General features: G+C 36.1%; 1 pseudogene; it reads right to left on the bottom strand.

Annotated features, from left to right (window-relative positions):
• Nucleotides 1-10,256: 10,256 nt before the first annotated feature.
• Nucleotides 10,257-11,799, bottom strand: LOC149259452 (telomere repeat-binding factor 4 pseudogene; annotated as a pseudogene).
• Nucleotides 11,800-14,295: the final 2,496 nt, after the last annotated feature.

The raw sequence follows: 14,295 nt of genomic DNA on the forward strand, positions 1-14,295 counted from the left end.
TCATCACCATACCACTGAGATCTCCAAGTAGTCTGCTCCTGGATTCATTGAGATCATCACTGTCTTATCATAGCTTTGTCTTCATTGAAATCATAGCTGCACTCTTACATAACATGTCTTCACCAATGCACAGAAATCTACATCTTATCTTCACTAAGATTATAACCAAGATCTTCATCTGCATTAGGATCATGATTGATGTCATGATTATAGTGATGACTGTGTCTATACTTCACCAAGATCCTTATGAAGGCCGAAACCATCATTATGACCCTGTGACTAGGCTAAGACAACAAAGAGATATGTGAGGGATTCATTGTAACTATCATCGAGACTGCACCTTACCATCTTGCACCTATCCGAGATTTTGTCCTGTACCCATCCGAGATTCTATCCTACACCTATCCAAGAATTTCAGAGCCTTATCCGAGATCTCTTCTTGAATTTTGCAGATACCCCAGTTGGGTATATATAGTGGTTATGTCTCTAGTTTGAGCTGACTTATCCAAGTGAACCGACATGTCATCCTTTAGTCATTAATAAATTTTGTAGGCCGACATGATGTCTTTTCATCGCTTTGTTTGCAGGCTTCTTTGAAGGATGGTGCTTGTCTTGGAGGGTTGCTTGACACTAGGTTGACTCATGTTTATTACATAGATGCTCAAGAAGAGCTCTTCAATATGATTTTGACTCTGACTTTCCTAGACCTATAGAATGAGAAAGAAACTCATTCATATAATTTATAAAAATAATAATTATTTTTCTTGAGAAGTACAAAGATCAAAATTACATTGACAAATACCAAACATAGTTACACTTTTCTTCAACACTCTGTCTTACCTGGGGAGGTATTTACAATGGTACTTGGTTATTCTCAATCTGAAGAATTTCTCATAAGAAGAATCGAACTGGTAATCCCATCTATATAGCATCATATCAATCAGCATTGTCATAGTGCAAGACCTTGACTAATAGCGCCATCTCTCCATGAGACCATGAGATACAATGTTGGCGAGACCAAGGATTTATAGACACCTTCATCATTGTCTCTCAAGATACATACCCACCTAGGTGTTCACTAAGTATGACCTTCTAGGACTATTTTTATCTTTGGTTCCCAACCCTCAAAGAATATCGGTCCTCTTGCCTACTCTTATCTTGGATGCCATACACATCCTCAAAGAGTACCGGATGCTAGATGATTACCCAATCCTCCCATTCTTTCTTCCCAAGTGAAGACAAGAATGGTGTGTCTATCATGTTTCTATATTTCCATTCATGGCCTTCATCTAAACTTACCACTGTTAGTCCTGGTCTAGTGCATGACACATGAAATGAGAAACACAATTGTCACTCATTTGTAATCAAGGGTGATCTAAATCAAACTCCCTCATAATCAGGTACCTATCAGAGCTCCCTCTTTTCTAGGGACTCTTTTATGCATCAACAACTTCTTCTTCGTGGGTTCTTCCGCTGCTTGATCAACTTCTCTTCTTGATGTCATGAAATTTAGCCGAGCTTCTTCCTTGTAGGGCAACATCCATCCATCACTTTCCTCCTTAGTTCATAATGCCATTCCTTTCTTCATGGAAAGTGGTCTTTTTCATATTTGGAACCTTCATTGTATGACTACTTTTTCATCATGCTTCTTCCATCCAACACATGAATGCTAGTTGTACTTGTATTTACAACTCTTGTTCGAGTAGCCCTGCATTATCTAGATATTATTCAAGAAATCAAAACATCATATTAAATCAAATCATACCTTACAAGATGGCTCTTTATCATGAAATCTTGTAGGGATCAACATCATGCACATGTATTGACACATCTCCCAAAGATATCCATTGTCAAGGGTCTTCAATTTTTCCAGACTTTCATCAGAGTCTTCATATCTTTCTGGGAGATTTCATAGTCACATCTTCTTGGTCTTTTGGATGTTGATTGTCTTCATCATGGTTGCATATCTCATGATCTCTTCCTTCCTCACACATTCCATTTCCTAGAGCTTTTGATCAGAGTTTCTTAGTCAACTATCTCATACTTCATATGAGGACATATTATGTTATTTCATCTAGTGTGACTTATGCCTCCCTGCATTTCTTTCAGAGGAGAAGATCATTTTTCTCTTGGTAATGCCTCTCAAGATAAAAGTAATGATCCATTGTAACCTGTAACCATATGACATGACATTATAATATTAAATACAAGCATACATACCTCATTTTACCTTTAGGTCATCTAGGCTTCTTCCAACAGCTTCCTTGATTGAAGAGATCTTCAATCCCTTGATCTGCTTCATGTCATCACACCATTCTCTCATGAATTCCATAAGTTGGAGTTCCTGATGAAACACTTGCTTCCTCTCTAGATTATAGAACCGCCCGATGAGGATTCCATCAAAGAACCTTGAGGATCTTGCATATCCCCATCTGGCAGATGTTTATTGATGTATGATGAGCCTTGTCCTAGATGACATCATTCTTTTCTTTAATGTTCAATGAGATTCCCAAGAGCTATATCCTTCATATTTAACTGCCATGGATTTTGTCATTTTCATTCTTCATGATTCCCATGGTGATGTCACGAGCTCTGGCTTTTAATGCTTTCATGATGCCATGATGCATCTTATTATCATTGTCATATCTTATACCATAAGATATAGGAGCTTACGATAGGATCCTTTTGTGAGGGATATTATCTTACTCATAGGAGAGATTTGATACTCCCTCCTTGGCCCTTATCTTTAGCTTCCTCCATCTTTCAGTGATATGAGCTTCCAAAATCTTTCTATAGCATTAAATCTTAACTATACTTATTGAGGACCAACCTTACCTTTCCTTTCTGCACAAGGTTGAATTCTTTTATCCTGCAATACACTAGAATACAACTTGTCTTTCTCTATCTAGTATAGAGACCACAAATTCGGGTGAGGTAACCTTCTTTGTTCATCGATATTTGTTACCTTGCTCATCAATGATGACTACCTTAATCTTTCTTCATGAAGTTATTCGTTCATTCTTTGATACCTTTACTATTGTATAGGTCTAAGTGACCTTCTTTACTTTAATTTCCGAGAGTATATCTAGCATTTCATATATCTCTCTTTATGTCTCATCTTCTGCTATTTAGGTATGAGAGGACTTTTGAGTGATATCATATGAATCCTATGAATCTCTTGATGGATTCAAACAATGCTTGACCTTCATAGGCCTTGATGGATTCAAACATTGCTTAACCTTCATAGACATTTTCATAGATATCAATGATTTCTCTTTTCTATGAGGATTATGAAAATCCTCCTTTTTCTATGCAAGGACTTTCAATTATCTAACCAATTTATAAATCCCCTTGCAATCATGAAAACATTTAACTAAATCTGATTATAAAATTGAGAGATACTTACTTGGTGTGTGAAGAGGAGATCTTCACCTTGATGCTTCTTTTGCTTGAGTTGCCCATCATTAGTATCCTTTCATCACGACTTCCTTGGAGACCTTCTAGCACCATGACATCAGTGATCTTGACATCACCGAGACTACTTCACAACCTTCCCAATTCATTTTAAGGTACTTTTGACTTCATCATATTGTTGACATGTTCGTGATACTATGTTCTGATCTGAGCATCATGCTATTGAGATCATAATCATAGACAAAATTTGACACTGTGACAAGTATATTGATATGGCATTACGAAGTGATGTGTATGTGCGTTGTGTAGAGAGGCAATGTATTGAGAGCCCAAACTTGTCAGTAACTAACATAACTAAACTGTGGGTGGCATTGTATAAATACACTGTCTCATCACCAAAATTGCCTTGATGTAATAACTATACTAACACAATGATGTAATCATGGATTGTGAGAGGTATCCTTGGATTACTTCTGCAAAATATATATATATATATATATATATATATATATATATACCTGAGACTATCTTTTATGGTATGGAGAAAGTTCAGTGATCAAGAAGTGAGGATCACTGATATACTCCAACTTGAGCATGAGTTGAGCGCATGATTGTAATCACTGAAGTTGATACTCCATCACTGTTGTAGACCTGCTTGTTGTATACTTGCTCCTTTAGTCTTTTCAACCTGCGTTGATGTCCTTAAAGACAGATCCTTGTATGTCTCTTTTGTTGCCCTTTATTTGACTTCAGCACCTTAGCTCTGATACCATGTTGAAGAATCTAGGGCAGTTAGCATTAGTAAGATTCTTCTAGACTTGATAACAATTTGTGAAGTGCTTCTTACCACTTATCTTAGCTTGATCTTCTTATTATTATTAGCGCATGTGTTTACTTCATCAAACTGCTATCAAAACAAAGAGATAAGAACTCCGGAGGTTGGCATTTTGCCAGGGCCAAAACCTCTCCCTCTTGGAGAAGAAAACCCACAAGTAATTCTTCTTATAGAGATTCCAATTGATGAACACCAAGACCTTCACACTTGACCCTCTCTGCCACTCCAAGACCAAGACACCATTCTTCTTCCTTGTCACTGTTGATATCATCATTATTGCTGCACTATTGAGATCTTTATTGTTGCAACATCATTGCTACACTTTCACCAAGGTCTTCACCATACCATTGAGATCTCCATGAAGTCTGCTCCTGGATTCATTGAGATCATGATTGTCTTATCATAGCTCTCCCTTCACCGAAATCATAGCTACACTCTTACATAACATGTCTTCACCAATGCACTGAAATCTGCATCTTATCTTCACTAGGATTATAACTTCATCTGCATTAGGATCATGATTGATGTCATGATTATAGTGATGATTGTGTCTATACTTCATTGAGATCCTTATGAAGGCCGAAACCATTACTGTGACCCTGTGACTAGGTTGAGACAACAGAGAGATATGCGAGGGCTTCATTGTAACTATCACCGAGACTGCACCTTACCGTCCTGCACCTATCCGAGATTCTGTCATGTACCCATCTGAGATTCTATCATGAACCTATCCAAGAATTTCAGAGCCTTATCTGAGATCTCTTCTTGACTTTTGCGGATACCCCAACTAGGTATCTATAGTGGTTATGTCTCTAGTTTGAGCCGATTTATCCAGGTGAACCAACATGTCATCCTTTAGTCATTAAATTATCCGACTTGATGTATTTTCATCGCTTTGTTTGCAAGCTTCTTCTTTGAAGGATGGTGCTTGTCATGGAGGACTACCTAACACTAGGTTGACTCGTGTTTATTACATACATGCTCAAGAAGAGCTCTTCAATATGATTTTGACTCTTTGACTTTCCTAGACCTATAGAATGAGCAAGAAACTCATTCATATAATTTATAGAAAAAATTCTTATTTTTCTTGACAAGTACAAATATCAAAATTACATTGACAAATACCAAACCTAGTTACACTTTTCTTCAACAAAATAGTGATGGAGATGCTCCATCGAACCATATTTCTTCACTGAAGTAGCCCTACTTCTGCAACCCAAAACAGAGATGTCTCTTCTCCTACGAGTTCTTATCTCTCCTTATACGTTGCCCTTGTGTTGCGCAAAATGGATGGGTAGAATGACTCCACTCCACCTCTATATATACACATAAAGAGGGCTCCATGAATTAGTGAAGAGACACATCTATTGGCCAAATTTTACTCAAAGCCTACACGACTTGACAACCAATAATTACTTGTCAACTTCAAAAATTCATTTCTCCACCTCTACAACTCGAAATTCGACGATTCTTGAAGCATTGGATTCTCCTTTCTGCCCTTTATCGTCCCATGTCATTGCATGTAGAAATGTGTTTCCAGAATTGCCCCAAACACGATTGAGTGCAAAAACCCCAAGCTTAAGTTCTAAGCTCACAAGCCTACTTGTGGCGCTTTGACCTCCAACCCTCGAACACTAGGGCTTGGAGTACCTCCCAAGCTACACAAATCAACATTACTAACATTATTCTAATGATTTCCTCTTCAAATAGACTATCATCATCCCCTCTCATGGATTCATAACCCATTATTTCCATCTTGATATTTATCATATTCTTCAATATACTTCAATTTTATGACATTTAAACCACCACAACTAAACCCATAACCTAGGCTTGTGACTATTTTAGTCAAAGGCTTTGGCTTACACTCAACACTAAAAATACAAAGATATGTATCACAACTAAACCCATAACCTAGACTTATGACTATTTTAGTCAAAGCCTTTGGCTTATGCTCAGCACTAAAAACACTTGCAAAGATATTTACACTACAAATTATAAAGTCATTATCATAACATTCTACCTTGACAATCATCCAAATAACCACACCATTACTTAATTACAAAATAGTCTAGAATGGCATCTAAATATCAAAAAAAAAAAATCAATATAATACAACAACACTCTACCTTTATCCCCCGATCACGGTGCGAGCCGACATATTACCACATTAATTTGAGATTAATGGTTAGTACTACAAGGTACAGAACCACCACCCCCCACACGCTCGAGGCAATGGGTGCGGTGGCTTTTTGCATGATGTCAATCACTACATAGAGGAAAGGTGGCAACAAGGGGAAGGGAAGTGTTGGAGTTTGTAATTGTCCCGGAGAGAAGTCTAGTGAGTATCAGAGCAATTGTGGGCAAGGTGACTGCAATGGTGGGCTAGTTTTGTGGTGCCACGAGCAATAGCAACTCCATCAACTGCACGCGAAGGATTACGAGTATGTTATCAGCCATCTCTCTTATCTCATTATGTTGCCTTGTTTTGGGTTTCGTTTGAGGGAGAGGGCAAGAATCCTGGGATGGATTGTAAGGACGTAGAGGGATGGGGGCATAGGCTAGTGGCGTGTGTTTGAATCTACTTTTGCCTTTGGCACCCGATAGACACCCTCTCCATCTCACTCTGCTTCGAGATTCTCCTCTCCCATACAGGAACTTTGATGGCTCTGGGCAGGGGGCATAATGTTGAAGCATGCAGGTGTGTTGCTGGAGACGCTGGGGGGTTGGGCTATGGGGATGTCTGCAAGTTCACCCGCATTGTGAGAGGAAACCTCTACAACATGACCATGCATAGCCGGAGGGGGGTTTGTAGAAACTTGGGAATTGGGGAGGAAGAATACTACGGTCGAGATACCTGGCAGGGAATTGAGATTGGCTATGGTAAGAGGGTTGGCGATGGCGCTGCTATGGGGCTCAAGTATGGGTGGATCCCTATGTTGGGTCCTCTTTTTGCTAATTGGGCAGATAACAATGGGCATGCTAGCTAGGTTAGGTTGACAACCAATGGGCACTTGCACCTTTACCTGGGATTGGGGAGACAATGCATGCTAGACCGCTGCTAAGGGGTCGTCTTTTGCAAAATGCAACCTCTGGTGCAAGTCATGGGCTGGTCCCTTCTGTGGAACCCGCCTGCAACCATGAGGGGCATGGTATTGCAATTGACAAAGGGGGGTTTGAAGCTGGCAGGATGGAGCGACGCAACCCTACCACCTGTGTGCATGCACCTTGTTGTAATACTTTGAAATTTAATCAAGTTACAGTTTTCCTCACTGTGCAAGACCAGGCCAAAGAGACCATGTCACGACCTGCAAAAGCCCGAGGCCGTAGTAAGAAACCTCGCACAACAAGGAAAAACACGGAACCTAGACCTTCAAGTGGTCAACAAGGTCGAAATCTGTCAAACGATTAATTAGCGAAGCTGCAGTCGCTAAGCGAGAGGGAACCAATGAAGAAATTCGAAATTTGTTAGAAGAATGGAAAGCAGCAAGAAGCATGAGAGAGACGGATACGAAATTGGAGGGACTAGAGAGTCTTCATCCTGAACCCTGGAAAAACAAGACGCAAAATCACCCAATTCAAGCAAACCCTCTACCTATACTGGTTGATGAAAACCCTGTTGGCAAAGGCGATGGAGCAAATCTCTGTAGGCAGGGCAATGACAGTTCAAGGAATGTCAAATTACAAGTAAGAATTTCAAAATGTGCAGTTCCAACTGCACAAACAGGATATCTGCCTTCGCCAAATTGAGCAGCACTTGCCATGTATCTTGGTCCAGACGGAGTCCCCTCGTACGAATGCCAAAGATCCAACACCAGTGGAATCAGCATCAGCTGAACAACATGATTAGCATGCCTACTCTCTGATAGTTTTGTTTATATGCGGATAGCTTTTAAATTTTTCTATGCAATTATATATGTATGTAGAACTCTAGAGTATGGAAGTGGACAAGAATCTAAAACTTATATTGTTTGGATAGAGAGACATGAGATTTTTTGCTACTGGATGGGGCATATAATGCAAATCGGTGGCCAACAGACTTGGTTTCCCACTAGGCAAATTGAAGCCACCTAATCAGTTCTATGTGGTGTAAATTTGCTTTGTAATTAATGAAAGAAAAAGATCTCCCAAGCTTAACAAACAAAAAACAATACTCTTAGCTTTGTAATCATCCAAATAACCACACCATTACATATTCACAAAATTAAGTTTTATTATCGTCTAAAATTAAAAACTAAACATCACAAATCAATTTTAAAAAATACGTGGTTTCTAATTCCATTATTGAAAACTAAACATCACAAATCAATTTTAAAAAATACGTGGTTTCTAATTCCATTATTGAACTGCACTTGTATTCCTTATGCTGTGTGCTGTTTAACTGCCTGTTATAGTCACCAGACATCCAACTACTTTTTCATTACTTTAATTGCCTATCACTACATTTATAAGTTCAACCGTAATCATAAAATAAATGTTAAAATTTCCACTCACCAAAATAATACTTCATTATCTTTATTTCATTCTCCAAAATAATACATTAAATAATCTGGACGATAAAACCAACTTTGATCCCTCGGCTCACTGGCAGCTATCACTACCTGTTGCCACATCAAACAATCCACGAACAGAAAATTAACTTACATCCACAGCCATATGTGGACACTTGTAAATCCATGGACCATGTCCCATAAGCCCAGATAGCACCATTGAAAATGATAAGCTTTTTTCCTGTATATAACGAGGAAGTGGGAGATAGTAGACGAAATGTGACAGGGATCCATTGGAAATATGAACATGCAACACCATGAAAATGAAACAACACTTTTCTGCACATTACAAGCAAAGTAGGAGATAGTAGCCAACATTTCTATAGACTCTCCTGGAGATGCTGAAGTTCAGTAAAACAGAAGTCCTCAACTCTTACTGTTACATATCAACTGATTCTTAGCTACTAATTTGAATAGTACAAGTAACCTGTAAACCTACCACTAAATATACTGTTACATATCAACTGATTCTTAGCTACTAATTTGAATAGTACAAGTAACCTGTAAACCTACCACTAAATATAGATATATGCAACTATTACATTATCAACACATTTAGGAAATTTTATTTCATTTAAAAACTGCTACATAGAATCCTTTTGTACATGAGTAAGGAGCATGTTTAAACTGTCCGTAAAATACATAGAATCTTTTTGTACATGAGTAAAGAGCATGTTTAAACTGTCAGTATATATGGCTCTCGATCTCTCTGTTCTTTTTGTACATGAGTAAAGAGCATGTTTAAACTGTCAGTATATATGGCTCTGGATCTCTCTGTTTTGCATGTAGATTTGGATTAAGAAATTATTAAAATCATGTTTTTGTTTTAAAAAACATTTGGTATAGAATGCTGCAAGAGCATAAACAAGAAGCAAAATTGTTGTCAAGGAGCATGTATAGAGAGAAAAAATGTAGAGACTATATTATGGAGTAAAAACAAGCTAAGCATGCATTTGTTCATTCAAAAAGTAAATGACTTCTAAAAAAATTATACTTTAATTTGTAAACATGCAGAAAAATCCATGTGCCTATTAATGTATGAAAACACCCAAGGCCGATCAATGAATCATGTTTTCCACCTGTCGTAATTTATAGATAGATAGCCCCCAGTGTTTGGGGAACCACTCCCTAAACAAGAAATATGAATTATCTGTAATTGAATTTTCTTGTGCAGTTCCCACTCCCTAAACAAGAAATATGAATTATCTGTAATTGAATTTTCTTGTGCAGTTTTTTGAAGTTCCCCGGAAGAGTTCACAGCTCGAATCTCAATGTCAAAAGCTAAAGAGCACAACACAAAGGCAAAATGATAAAAACGAAACTGATACATAATCCCAATTGGCAAAAACAGGGACCAAAATACAAAAGCAAAATGAGAAATAAGAAACTAACATTAAAGTATATTCCAATTCCTTGTCAAAGATGATTATGATTGAATCAATTAAAATAACTGGAGGAAAAAAAAATTGCACAAGGTTGTATTCAATAAATAAGCATGTTAATCAAAATCAGCCCAGAACAAAATTCTGTACATAATACTGAAAATATCGACTATTAATTATAATTTTGTTCAGCTATGGGTTGTGGTTTAGTAGTTGAAAGTAGCAATCATTTCAACATTGAATCAGGTTCATACCAAGGGAAGGTTCCACTCGCTCCAACATTAAAATGGATTTTAATGCATAATGCAGAGCAGTTGGAGTTCTGTACTCAACCGACCAGATATGTATGGTCTGTATAAAGTGCATAAATGGCACAACTACATTGAATACAGAGTTAGAGTTCATAGATATCGAATCTGTAAAGCAATAGAAAAGAAAAGACATCAACATTTATCATTAAGAAAAACACTAACTATAATAAAACCCATCCACCTCGTCCAGAGTGAAGTCATCAAATATTGAAGATGCCGCTTCAAGAAGCGCATCTGCTTCCTCTGCCAATCTTAAATCCATCTCTGCTTCCTTCGCTGCTTCTTCGGCCAAGGCAGACATGGCATCTGCTTCTGCCAATTTCATGGCAGCAGCCATCGAAGCTTCATTTATCATGTCCACTGAAGAAGCATCGATGCCATTGGAGCATACCTCCATCGACCCATCAAATACAACCAGAGGTCCTTCCACTGCTTGATTGACCTCTCCCAAATCTTTGAGCTTGTAACTGTTACGAACCCTCAAAATCTTGTCTTGCGAGACTAACCGCTTGAGCTTGGAAGAGAGAGCCCGCCTGAAACTTGGGGGCAATTGGTGTCTCTCCTCCATGAAACTTGCAATCGTGGCAACGTCTGTCCCGTTCGGATCTCGCAGAGCTGTAAGGGCTTCTAAAATCATGTCATCGTAATCACACCTCGGCGAATGATTCCTCGCAGCAGTTGATGTTGAAATACTCTTAGGGGAAGAAATCACATGATCCAAACTTGCTGCTGCTGCAGAGGATGTCGTTACAGGAGACTGAGGGGCAGCTGAAGAAATAGGAACAGGTGCAAGGAGCTTTACTCTAGGGGTTTTGGAACCCTGCCCACCAGGACTCAAACTACTCATAAGGTTGCGCCATTTGTCCTTCAAATCGACATTGGAACGAGCTGCAAGACAGGCTGCAAACTCTGGGTCCTTGAGAATGGTCCTCCACTTGCCCGTGCCATACTTTACCACGCCTGCTCGCAGAGCACTTTCCTCTTCAGAGGTCCATTTCAACTTAGGAGCACCCATGGATAGGTATCTAGGTATCTATCTACAGTTTCTTCTTCAAATGGCCTCTTTCTCCTCTGTCTGGTCTGCTCTGAGACTACTGGCAAAAACCCACCAATACCCTTCACTGATAAAACCCCCTCCACTCTAAAAGTCCACCAATGCCCTCTGCTGTCAAAAACCCACAAATCTAAAACCCTACCAATACCCTGCACCGCCAAAACCCACCAATCCCCTGACTTCAACCAGGTTTGATCATGATCATTCAGGCAGATCTAAAATTCATCAAAATCGCCGAAACAAAACTAAAGCCCGCCCGCCCGCCCAATAAACCAAAACCACAGCAGGATGAATGAGACCCGCCAGCCGACCTAGGTTTTATGTTCAGCTTGTCAACACATCAGTCTGTTTCATACGAAATTGCGCCGCCTTGGGCCAACTCAACCAGATTAAAATAATATGAACAATTTTGATCTCGAGCCCATAAAAATATATTAAAAAATACGAACTCTACTGTTCTATTTAGAGAAGAATTGTGGCCAATTAAGGCTACCTAATTTGATCAAACATAAAATAATATGGGTCAATTAAAAAACAATAAAACAATAAAAACAAAAGCTAAATTTTAACAACCCAACTTGACAAAACTTGTGGCCAATAAAGGCTACCCAATTCAAAAAAACATTAAAATAATATGGGTAAAAATAAAAATAATTAACCATCCCGCCTTTAAGGTTTTGAAGTAGAAATTTATTTTGTAGAGATGTGTTTTAACGATTATTTTATGTTTTAGAGTTTTTATTAAAATTTGGGTAAACAATTTGTGGTCAAAAGTTGTTTTTTAGTGTTTAAATTCTAGTTTAGTTTGGTTTGTTTAGTATTTAAATTCTAGTTTTAATATTTAAATGAATTCAATATTTTAGAAAATCCTAGAGGTATGGATGATGTAAAACTTACCAATCAAATATATCATTCTAATCAATTTTAACTGGATTTTGAATAAATATGACCAAAAAATATATATATAACCAATAAATCTTTAAAGCATAAAATAATAAATAATGTTTTTTTAAATAATAAAAAGTTTTAATAATAATAATTGAGTTATTAATTAATTTTAGTTATTCAATTGTAATTTATTAATATAAAATGTAGTTGTTTATAGCGTGTTTTTTGAACAATTGGTAGAAAAATTTGAGGTGAAATTTTGATTTGTGTTATTTAAACTTGTTTTTTGACTCTATATATGGATTCAGCACCCCGAAAAACTCCTAGGGCACTTGGATTGTGCAAACTCCTAGGGCACTTGGATTGTGCAGGGGTTACCCATCAAACTTGTGATTTCAATAAATTCCTACCGGATTTTAGAGAAATTAGAACGGGAAAACTTCCAAAAAATCGCACTAAAGACAACTCTATTTAAAATTTTTAAATAATAAAATGTTAATAATAATGATGAATTAGTAGATAATTAATGTGTTTATGTTTATCTATTAGGCTAAATAGTGTTTAATGTTGAAATGGTTAAGTGGTGTTTAATGTTGAGATGGGTGGTATACCATTACTAGTGATATTTAAAAAATTCAAATGTAAAAAAGTCATCAAATTAGAAAACAATTCAAGTGCAATAAAAATTATCAAAAGTAAAAACAATTTAAATATGACAATTTGAAAACAATTCAAAAAAAAAAATTAATAATTATATTAGTAGAACTTATAAATCAAACTTATGATTCCAACCAATTCTTAATAAAAAATTTAACAAATATGAAAAAAAATATATATATAACTAAAAAACTTTAAAAACAATAAATATTAAACCACATCTTTTTCAAAATAATAAAAAGTTTTAATAATAATAATTAGGTTAAAAACTAATTTTAATTATTCAATTTTAATTTACTTATTTAAAATTGGTAAGTAGACAAAAATTAAATAATAATAATAAAGAATTAATAGATATTTAATTTAGTTAAGTTTATCGATTAAACTTAATGTTTAATTTTGAGATAAGTCGTAAACATACCAAATAATATTGAAAAAACTTCAAAGGTTAGTAAAGTCATCAAAGTTAAAACAATTCAAATATATCAAAAATTATTAAATTTGAAAACCATTCAAATACACCAAAAGTTACCAAATTTGAAATCATTCCAATATAACAAATTGAAAACAATTTAAATGCAAAGAAAATAATTATATTTAAAAAAAATCAAATCCAATAACTACATTAAGTGTTACACAATGGTGGATAAGCATTATCGTTTAATCTTTGTGTATTTTTAAATTGTATTTAATTAAAATTTTACATATAATTTTTTAATAATAAAATAATAATAATAATGGAGCAGTAACTATTATATATTTATAATGAGTAATTAATAAAAGCAGTTTATTTTCCCTTTAAATGGAGAATTAAATTATAATTAATTTGACTAAGTGTTAATATTAAAATATATAACATAAATTTAAAATCTTATATTTAATTAATTAAAATTTTAATAAAATAAATTAATAATTTTTTAAAAGAAATTAGAGTTATAGTAGATATTATAAAAGGAGTTGTTTTTAATGTGATTTTTTGGATTTTTTTGGTGGTGGACAAATTTGAGGTGAAATTTTAATTTGTGATATTTAAATTGGGTTTTTGACTATATATATAGATTCAACACCCTATATATGGATTCAACACCCCAAAAATCCCCTAGGGCACTTCTATTGTGCAGGGGTTATCCATCAAACTTGTGATTTCAATAAATTCTTGCAGAATTTTAGAAAAATAGACGGGAAAAAACCCATAGAAAAGCTT

Source organism: Pinus tabuliformis, chromosome 6 (assembly GCF_031772625.1).
Source record: "Pinus tabuliformis cultivar Carrire ecotype Pingquan chromosome 6, CPIR1, whole genome shotgun sequence".
Taxonomy (NCBI): domain Eukaryota; kingdom Viridiplantae; phylum Streptophyta; class Pinopsida; order Pinales; family Pinaceae; genus Pinus; species Pinus tabuliformis.